The following is a 9,054-nucleotide window of genomic DNA, read 5'->3' as shown; positions in this document are numbered from 1 at the left end:
GTTCGAGCCCTGGTCCGGGAAGATCCCACATGCCGCGGAGCAACTAAGCCAGTGCGCCACAACTACTGAGCCTGTGCTCTAGAGCCCGCGAGCCACAACTACTGAGCCCTCGCTCCACAACTACTGAAGCCTGCGTGCCTAGAGCCCATGCTCCGCAACAAGAGAAGCCACCACAATGAGAAGCCCGCGCACCGCAACGAAGAGTAGCCCCCGCTCCCTGCAACTAGAGAAAGCCCACGCACGGTAACGAAGACCCAATGCAGCCAAAAATAAATTAAAAAAAAAAAAAGAAGTGTCAAGAGGAAGGTAGCACCGTGAGTGATGCAGTCCTCTGTCACCTGCAGCCTCCCCACCGCCCTTGCCCACTCTACAAGGGCAAACTCTAACTCAGATGTCCTGGTGCGTTGCTCCAGGATGTACACGTCCTTGGGGCAAAAAAGGAAGAGTTCAAAATATCTGTGTTGAGAGAGTCATGGCTGTAATGATGGTAACAAGTCAGGTTAATTCTAATTCTTTGCTTTCAGTGCAGTTAAAGGAGAACTTTATCAGCTGGTGGAGCATTAAAAATAATTGTGATGATCGAGCATTATGTGATTTTTGGCATATAGCTCAGAAGTTCAAAGAATTGAGTGACATTGCCTCGACAAATCCTTTACTTACTTATTTACGTCAACAGGGCATCTTTATGTTTACATGTATAAAACAAAAATTAGTAAAAATAATTATTGCTGACTTGCTTCTTATTCCAACAATAAGTAGCCCATAAATCCAATTAAAAATTACACACACGCACACACACACACACACACATGAAAATTTGGGGGAGGTTTGAAATGGGAAGCGATTACTGGGTGTCCTTTGTAGCATACCGTTCTGGGTCATCTCTGAGTTTCATTGTTTTTTGTTTTTTTTTAAAGAAGATGTTGGGGGTAGGAGTTTATTAATTAATTAATTTATTTTGGCTGTCTTGGATCTTCGTTTCTGTGTGAGGGCTTTCTCTAGTTGTGGCAAGCAGGGGCCACTCTTCATCGCGGTGTGTGGGCCTCTCACTATTGCAGCCTCTCTTGTTGTGGAGCACAGGCTCCAGACGCGCAGGCTCAGTAGTTGTGGCTCACGGGCCTAGTTGCTCCGCAGCATGTGGGATCTTCCCAGACCAGGGCTTGAACCCTTGTCCCCTGCATTGGCAGGCAGATTCTCAACCACTGCACCACCAGGGAAGCCCTGAGTTTCATTGTTTTTGAGCTGTTTTAGAACCTGTAAATTGAAGAAGTCACATCGTAATGCAAATGATTCTTGACCATAGAAATGTAAATATATCGTGTCTGGTGAAGATTCACTTAATTATTGCCCTGTGGATACTGACCAATTTTGATCTATCTATAAGTTCATTTCAACATTTCTAATTACGTGTGTGTGTGTGTATGTGTGAGACCGTATTTTGAACGTGTAGTAATGAACATCTTACTGGTTTCCTCATTGGTTAATAATATAAGTAAAATCTCTGATGTGCTCATTTTATTTTTTTTTAATATTTAAAAAAATTTATTTTACTTATTCATTTTTTTGGGCTGCATTGTGTCTTCGTTGCTGTGTGCGGGCTCTCTCTAGTTGTGGCAATCGGGGGCTGCTCTTCATTGCAGTGCGCAGGCTTCTCATTGCGATGGCTTCTCTTGTTGCAGAGCACGGGCTCTAGGCATGCAGGCTCAGTAGTTGTGGCTCATGGGGCTCAGTAGTTGTGTCTCGTGGGCTCAGTAGTTGTGGCTTTCAGGCTCAGTAGCTGTGGCTCGTGGGCTCTAGAGTGCAGGCTCAGTAGTTGTGGTGCCCGGGCTTAGTTGCTCCCCAGCATGTGGGATCTTCCCGGACCAGGGCTCGAACCCGTGTTCCCTGCATTGGCAGGCGGATTCTTAACCACTGCGCCACCAGGGAAACCCTGATGTGCTCATTTTATATTTACCCACTGGTCATGAAGATTTTACCTTTAAAAAATTTAATTGTACAATTATATGAGAGAAAACCTTACCTGTGTGATTTCTACTTTTGGAATTTATTGAGATTTTATTTTTGCCTAATAAATGGCCGTTCGGGGGTTATGATTTTTCTGTCATGACATGGTATTAACCTCTAAGATCCAGGGCAAATAAGATTATGTGCTCTTGCAAATTTTTTCTTACAATCAGGATAAAACAACTTCCATCTCAAGGGCTGTGTGGGTGAAGAGGTGTCCCTACAGGGTGCCTGAGCGGACAGGTATGGGAGTGGGGCTTGTGGAGATGCCCCAGCCTTGTCACCTGGCAAAGAGATCCTGCCGCTCAGAACCATCTGGTTGTCACCCTCCGTCACTGTTTTGGGCAAACGGCAAACACAGGTCCATTCACTGTCTCTCTGAGTCTCTGTGCAATGCCTCCCTCAGGCATGACATGTAAAGTAACGGCTCTTTCTGATTTCCAATCAGCCGTGAATTTTTCTGAGCAGAGATGGTCCAAATCCTCTCTGGTTTTCTCTTTTTATACCCCCGATATCTTTCTAGTCAAACACCCCCCAATAGCCATCCCTGCCCCCCTTGCTGCTAACCCTGACCACTCAGAAAAAAGACAACAAACTCATAATTTACTGAAATCGGACTCAGATGAGTGCTTGGTTTTGTCTGGAGCCAAATGATTGCATCCACAAAGTAACCAGAAAGTTCCTCACTGTGTGTCAACTCCACTGCTAGGCAGAAGAAGCAAAGCTCAGCCAGGCTGAGGTCCAGTACCTTGGACGCTCCCAGGAGGTGAGGCGCACCAGAGTCAGGGTCCCCGTGGCACCGTGGAAATGAGAGGGACATCTCCTCTGAGTGGACATGACCGGGCCGAGGTGAGAGGAAGACAGTAGATCCTTTTCTGGGAGCGGCTTTGATGGGGAGTTTGGAGAGAGCAGGAGTCATCTTGGGCTTGGCAGGAGACACCTGTACCTGGGGGCAGTGAGGGGAGAGAAGAGTGCGGGGCGCCTGGGGGGCCGCCAGGGCAGATGTCCCCGGGCCTGGGCCACAGCCCAGATGTCTGCCAGGTCCTCATGCCATCTCCTGGGACTGGAGGAGGTAAAGCGTGCGTAGTGTCTGTGTGAGTGTGATGTGTGCCCCCGGTGGGGAAGAGGCCCCCGTCTCATTACAGAGGGTGGGCTTCATCTCCAGGGCTGCATTCTGAGGCTGTGTGTGAGCTCCGCTCGGCTCTGACTCTTTTCATCTGCTTCCCACCGAGCACTGGACACTCCCAAGTGTCAACTGAACGGGCCTGCGGGCACGAAGTTCCGGTGCCGCGCGCTGATGACAGTCTGCTTGGCTCAGGGCTCCTTGGCTGTTTCTCCCTTCTCTCCCCAGTGCCAGCGGAGAGGCAGCCCCCAGCCCAGCTCAGCAAGGACGCTAATCAACTCCAGCAGACGCGCCGTTCATGTCAGGTTTGCTAGCGGGAGCCAAGGCTTGTTAGCTTTGACTCCAAGCCAGTTCTCATGCGCACGCAGGCACACACGCACGATGCACGCGCGCACACAGGCACACACGCGTGCACGCACGCACTCGCACACGCACACGTATCCACACGTGCGCACGCACACAGTGTACATGTACACACGCATGCACGTGCACACGCAGTGCTCTCACGTATGCACACAATGCACATGTACACGCACACACGCACACACGCACACACACACAGTAGCATCTTTACTTCCCTGCCACCCACCTTTTCACCAACCATCCAGAGACCTTTCACCTACTCCTAGCAAAGGTCAAGATCCTAGTATATGTTCTGTTTTCTGATAACAGAGGAGCAGATTCTAATATTCCCAACAAAGCTACAGTAGGTGTGGTTTTAAGAAGAATCTGCTCCCCTGGATGCCTCAACACGCCAAGTCTGGGCACATCTTGTGAAGAGGGTGTCTGCTCTCACTCTGGGCAGGGCTGGGCTGGTGAATGTCTAGGACCTGCCGTCCAGGAGTGCAGAGCCCGTGTCTGGAGCAGTGGCGTCAATGCCCCCTCCACGGCTGATTCCAAGCTGCTGATGTCCGGGCGCCGGCTGCAGGGTTGGGAAGAAAAGTACATATTAAGTGTCTCCCCAGCTCAGCACTTTCCTGGTTCCGGGTCAGCAACGGCTCTGAGCGCCAGTCAGACAGAAGAGTGGCGGGATTTATGGAGTATTTGGGATCAGATTTGGGGGTGGGGGGAGGACCTGAAAGTGATTTGCACGTTCGGATTTCCCCAAAATCCCCTTTGGCAAAGTAAGAGGCCGGTCTGGTGGCATCAGATACATTCTGATGAGACGAAGCCGCCGTGTCTCCTCACGAGGGTTCGTCAGCAAGGAGCACACTGAGGGGTTGCAAACCCTGGGAAGGGGCTTGCCGGCTTCTGGTTTGTGCCCCAGCGGTCTCCACACAAGAGTAAAGCGATTCTGTGAGATTTTAGGACTGGAAAAGACCTCACAGATTATCCAATCAAGTTGCTTCCTCCATTCTCCAGCCCTATCTGGGGCAGGATAGAAGTGCACAGACGGTCCATGTTTTGGGTGCGCAATTCGACCAGTTTTGTGTATCAGTTTCATCTACCCATGAAGCCACCACCCCCATCATCTCCTTTTTTTAAAAAAAAATTATTTTATTTATTTATTTTTGGCTGCGTTGGGTCTTCGTTGCTGCGTGCGGGCTTTCTCTAGTTGCGGTGAGCGGGGGCTACTCTTCATTGTGGTGCACGGGCTTCTCATTGCAGTGGCTTCTCTTATTGCGAAGCACGGGCTCTAGGCGTGCGGGCTTCAGTAGTTGCAGCGCGTGGGCTCAGTAGTTGTGGCTCACGGGCTTAGTTGCTCCGCGGCATGTGGGATCCTCCCAGACCAGGGCTCGAACCCGTGTCCCCTGCATTGGCAGGCAGACTCTCAACCACTGCGCCATCAGGGAAGCCCCCCATCCTCTCCTTTTAAAGGTAAATTATTCTTTACTGGAAGAAAATTCATAGATAACGTAACCCACCTACAAATGTGTTTTTAAAATCAGTACAAAGGTCAGTTGCTAATACAGTTCTGCATCAGGACGCCTAGTGAGCAGATCTGACCATGCGGTTTATGTAGTGGATTGTCAGGAACGACGCTGTGTAAAGGCGAACAAACAGGAGTGTCAAACACAGCGAACAGCTTTGTGACCTGTGAGATGCTTTTCAAAAATACTGCAAGAGTCTTATTACAGTTGCAAACAACGAAAGGTCCCCAGATTTTCGTGATAGCTGCATACTTAGCCTGTGCAAAATACCTGGAGTTCGTAGGCAGACGGACTGAGGATGTATCACAGCTGTGCAACAGAACACTGGACAGCCTCTGGGGATGTGAGATCGTCTCGGAGAGCCCCACGCATCACAGGGCGTCGAACACCCCAGCCCCACCCTGCAAACGCTCAGAGTACTCCCCGCAATCACCGTCACAGTCCCCAGGTACGCGCTGCTCCCGGGAGAGCTCTGATGTCGTCAGGTACACGTTTTGTTTCGTGCTCTGGGTGAAGTAGTGGGGTTGCTCTCAGTCCGGAAGAACCTAAGGCCCAGCTCACACTGAGCAGCCCGAGAGGACTTCAGCTCAGAGCGCCAGGGACGTGGGGACCCCGGCTCTTCCCCCTGCCCGTCCTGACGCCCTCCGGCCACTGCAGGATGGCTGCACGGTCCAGGCCCCTGTCCACACACAGGTACCACTGAGGAGAAGGGGACAACTCAGAGGTGCCCCCTCTGTTGGCTTCCCTCGCTGGAAAAATGGGCCAATCGTGATTGGGTAAGATGATTCAGGGTCTGCCTGGGCAGGAGGGAAAGTCACTGCCAGAGGAGATGCCTGAACAAATGCAGGCGTTAAAGGGGGGCCTGGGATGCGGATTTGGCCACCAGCAGTGTCCAGTCTGTTGAGAGGCCGGTCGAACGTGGACTGATTGCACGTGGGGTGGGGATAGGAAGGAGACACGAGTGAGCACGTCGAGGCTGGAATCCTGAGATCGCCCTGGACGGCACGGAGGAGGCCAGCGCACAGCGAAGAGACCTTGGCTCCGAGGGCCCTGCATCTTCCCAGCCCTTCCTCCCCGAGGATCAGGTGAGGATGCTGGGCTCGCTGGTGCCTCGCAGATCTCAGGGCTGCAGACCACGCTCCCTGCACGGCAGGAGCAGTGTGGGCTGGCTGAATCCCTGAGGGATCAGGCCCCGGGCTTGCCCGTGATCATCACACGCTACGTGCTTGATGGTGCTCCGTGAACCAGTGGGACGGTGGCCTCACCATCTACCGTCTGGGCTGCTTGTCGGGGCTCGGCCTGAGGTGCCAGCACACGTCACCCCACGTCCCCTGCTTACTCATCCTCCGCCCTCTGGGTACCAGCGTCATTATCACTCCTGCTGGGAAATCTGGGGGAAATGGTAACGTTAAGAACGGTCTGCAGAATTCCTCTTCAAGAGTGTAGCTAAAGGCGCGAGTTTGTTTCTGGAGCTGAGGGCCTGGCCGACAAGGACCCAGAGACGCTTCACGGTCTTGGAAAAGATCGGGGACGTGAGGGTGGAAATAACAACAAGGACAAGAGCAAGAGGCTGGATGAGGGACCGCGGGGAGATGAGAGGGGGACGGGCGCTGAGTCGTCCGGGGCAGGTACAGAGGGGGGCCCAGCCTCTCGCCTGGAATAACCTGCTAGGCTGTGGGCCCCCTGGCCCCATCCTCCTAAAGGCCCCCGCGTGTGGGAGTGGGGACTGGTGAGTCAGGGGAAGGGGCTGCTGCCAGGTGTGGTGACAGAGGGCGGTCACCGGAGGTGAGCGGGGAGTGACATCTCAAGGCCGGCGGGACAGGAAGTTGGAACCTGAGGTGACCAAGGGAATGTTAGCCCCGGGGCATTTACAGGAATGCTGCGGAGGCCGGGCCTTCCCACAGGATGTGGGCCGGAGGCAAAGCCAGTTCTGTCCAGCTCCTAGAGGACGCGGTGGGCCCAGCTGACCCCTCAATTACACAATCTCCACCCTTCACTCTTCTGGGCAGAAGTTGACACAAAGGACGAAGAAACCCAGGGTCTCCATGTCCCTGTAGATGCAGCCACTGCAGACTGTGGCAGCGCCTGGCAGCCCCAGCACATCCCCCCATGCATTCGTCCCACCTCGTGTTGGTGGTGCTGGAGGCTGCCGGACCCCAGAGGCGTGAGGACGGAGCGCTCTGGCCTCCTCTGTGGAGGGACTGCTCACATTAGACCAACTACCTGCTTAACGGGGCTTTCTGAGGCCCATCCCCCACCCCCCATTATTGTGAACAGTCTGCCATCCTGCTGCCCTCAGGAGTCTGGACACTCACTTAGACGGAGGGGCGGGTGGCTTGGGACCCAGAGGGTGAGTTGGAGTTCGCCAGGCCAGGAGGGAACAGGCGTGGACGCCAGGTTGATGAGTCAAGAGCGCCCAAGGGTCCCCTCAGCTCTGCTTGTCTCCAGCTCTGCTGTGACCAGTCAGAGCCCAGACGTCCCTGGAAGTGGAATAACCCGCAAAATGGTGCAGATACGGGTCTTTGCACTTTTAGCTCTCAGAGAGACCCACACGCATGCGGACACACACACATTGGAACACAAAGCACTCTCTTCTCATCCTCCTGGGTGCAGGAAGCTCTGGGGTGTGTGTGTGTGTGTGTGCGTGTATGCGTGTGTGTATGCGTGCGTGTGCGACGCTTATCCCGTCTCCTTGAGGAACAAAGAACGAGGACAGGGTGGGCAGGATGAGTAGGGGGCGCTCTGACAGCTACACGAGGGGCATCCTGGCGGCGCGGGGAGCAGCTGGCTGGATGGTGCCCTGGGCGCAGACGCGGTTAAGATGCGTTCTTCAGACAGGCCGTCTCTGTCCAAAGTCGGGCTCTGCACGCTGGAGCTGTGTGAGCCCCTGGCCTCCCCGGGGCTCCTGGTTTCTGTTTCCACGAGTGTCCATCTGATAACATCCATCAGAGGGTGGTCTCGAGCTGGAAAGAGTGAGCGCAGGTGGGGCGCCTCGCGACAGTGCTGGGCGCGTGCCAGGCGCTCACTGGGGACGGGTTGCTAGCGTGTGTCAATGTTCCCTTTAGTTTCCCACTCAGAGGGATGAGTGGCACTGGGTTCTGTGCCTGGATCCAGGAGCGAAGCCTCTTCCTTCTGCTGCTCCCCCATCACTGGATGCATTGGTAGCAGCCAGATGTCAGGTGATTCTTGTGTAAGAGGATGAATACCGGGTGCCCAGGAAGACTCCAAACGTCCCTGAGAAATTTGAGGCCAATAAAGTCTCCAGGGCACCTGTCAATGCCTGTATCCGGGCAAACATCGAGTTAAGAGGGGGCGATTTGGGTTGTCATCCTTGTCCTTCGGGGGATCCTCAGTTGCTTCATCTCACAAATAGGGATAATTTGCTCTGCTCTTATTATTTGTGCAGTTCAGACGGGAGTGTCTAAACAGAATCCCCTGTAGAAGTGTGGCCCAGGCCGTAGGTAAAAATGATCCCTGCACTCATCTCCTGCCTGGTCCTATTCCGTTAGAAACAATGATTTCTTCAGGGATGTCTCAAGCCACATGCAGGAAAAGTGGTTGACGTAATTCCCCTGTGACTGCCCAGCGTTGGGAGATGAAGGTAGTTATAATATAATATATGACCACTGTCGTCTGTGGTGATTGACAGTCTTAAGCTGCCACAATTCAAAAGCGAGACAGCCAGTGCCGGGCAGCTGTTAAGGGCCCTGGAGCTGAGGGAAGGTGAGAAGTGTAGACTCTCACGGGTGTCATTTTCTTTCCCAGTGGCCCCAACACAACTTCTGTTGGGGTGATTGAGGGGGCCCTTCAAGAAGGCACCGCCCAGGTCTAGTTTCTCTATAAAACCTCTCTGGTGGAAAGTTAGCTGTATGGCTTTCAAACTAGCTACTTGGAATGACTCTGTCATTAGGAGAGAATTCAGTGGCCTTACATTTAATATAAATCAGCAAGCAGGTTTCAGCAGCCTCCTGAGAAGTCTGGATGACGCACAAGCCCCGAAGCACCTGAGAGCACTGGGCGCCCGTCAGCCGAGCGGAGCGTTTATGCTCAGCCGAG

This window comes from Neophocaena asiaeorientalis, unplaced genomic scaffold (genome assembly GCF_003031525.2).
Source record: "Neophocaena asiaeorientalis asiaeorientalis breed wild unplaced genomic scaffold, Neophocaena_asiaeorientalis_V1.1 scaffold1644, whole genome shotgun sequence".
In the NCBI taxonomy this organism is placed as follows: Eukaryota; Metazoa; Chordata; class Mammalia; order Artiodactyla; family Phocoenidae; genus Neophocaena; species Neophocaena asiaeorientalis.
The sequence above is the reverse complement of the archived record's forward strand: the minus strand, read 5'-3'. Positions refer to the sequence as shown.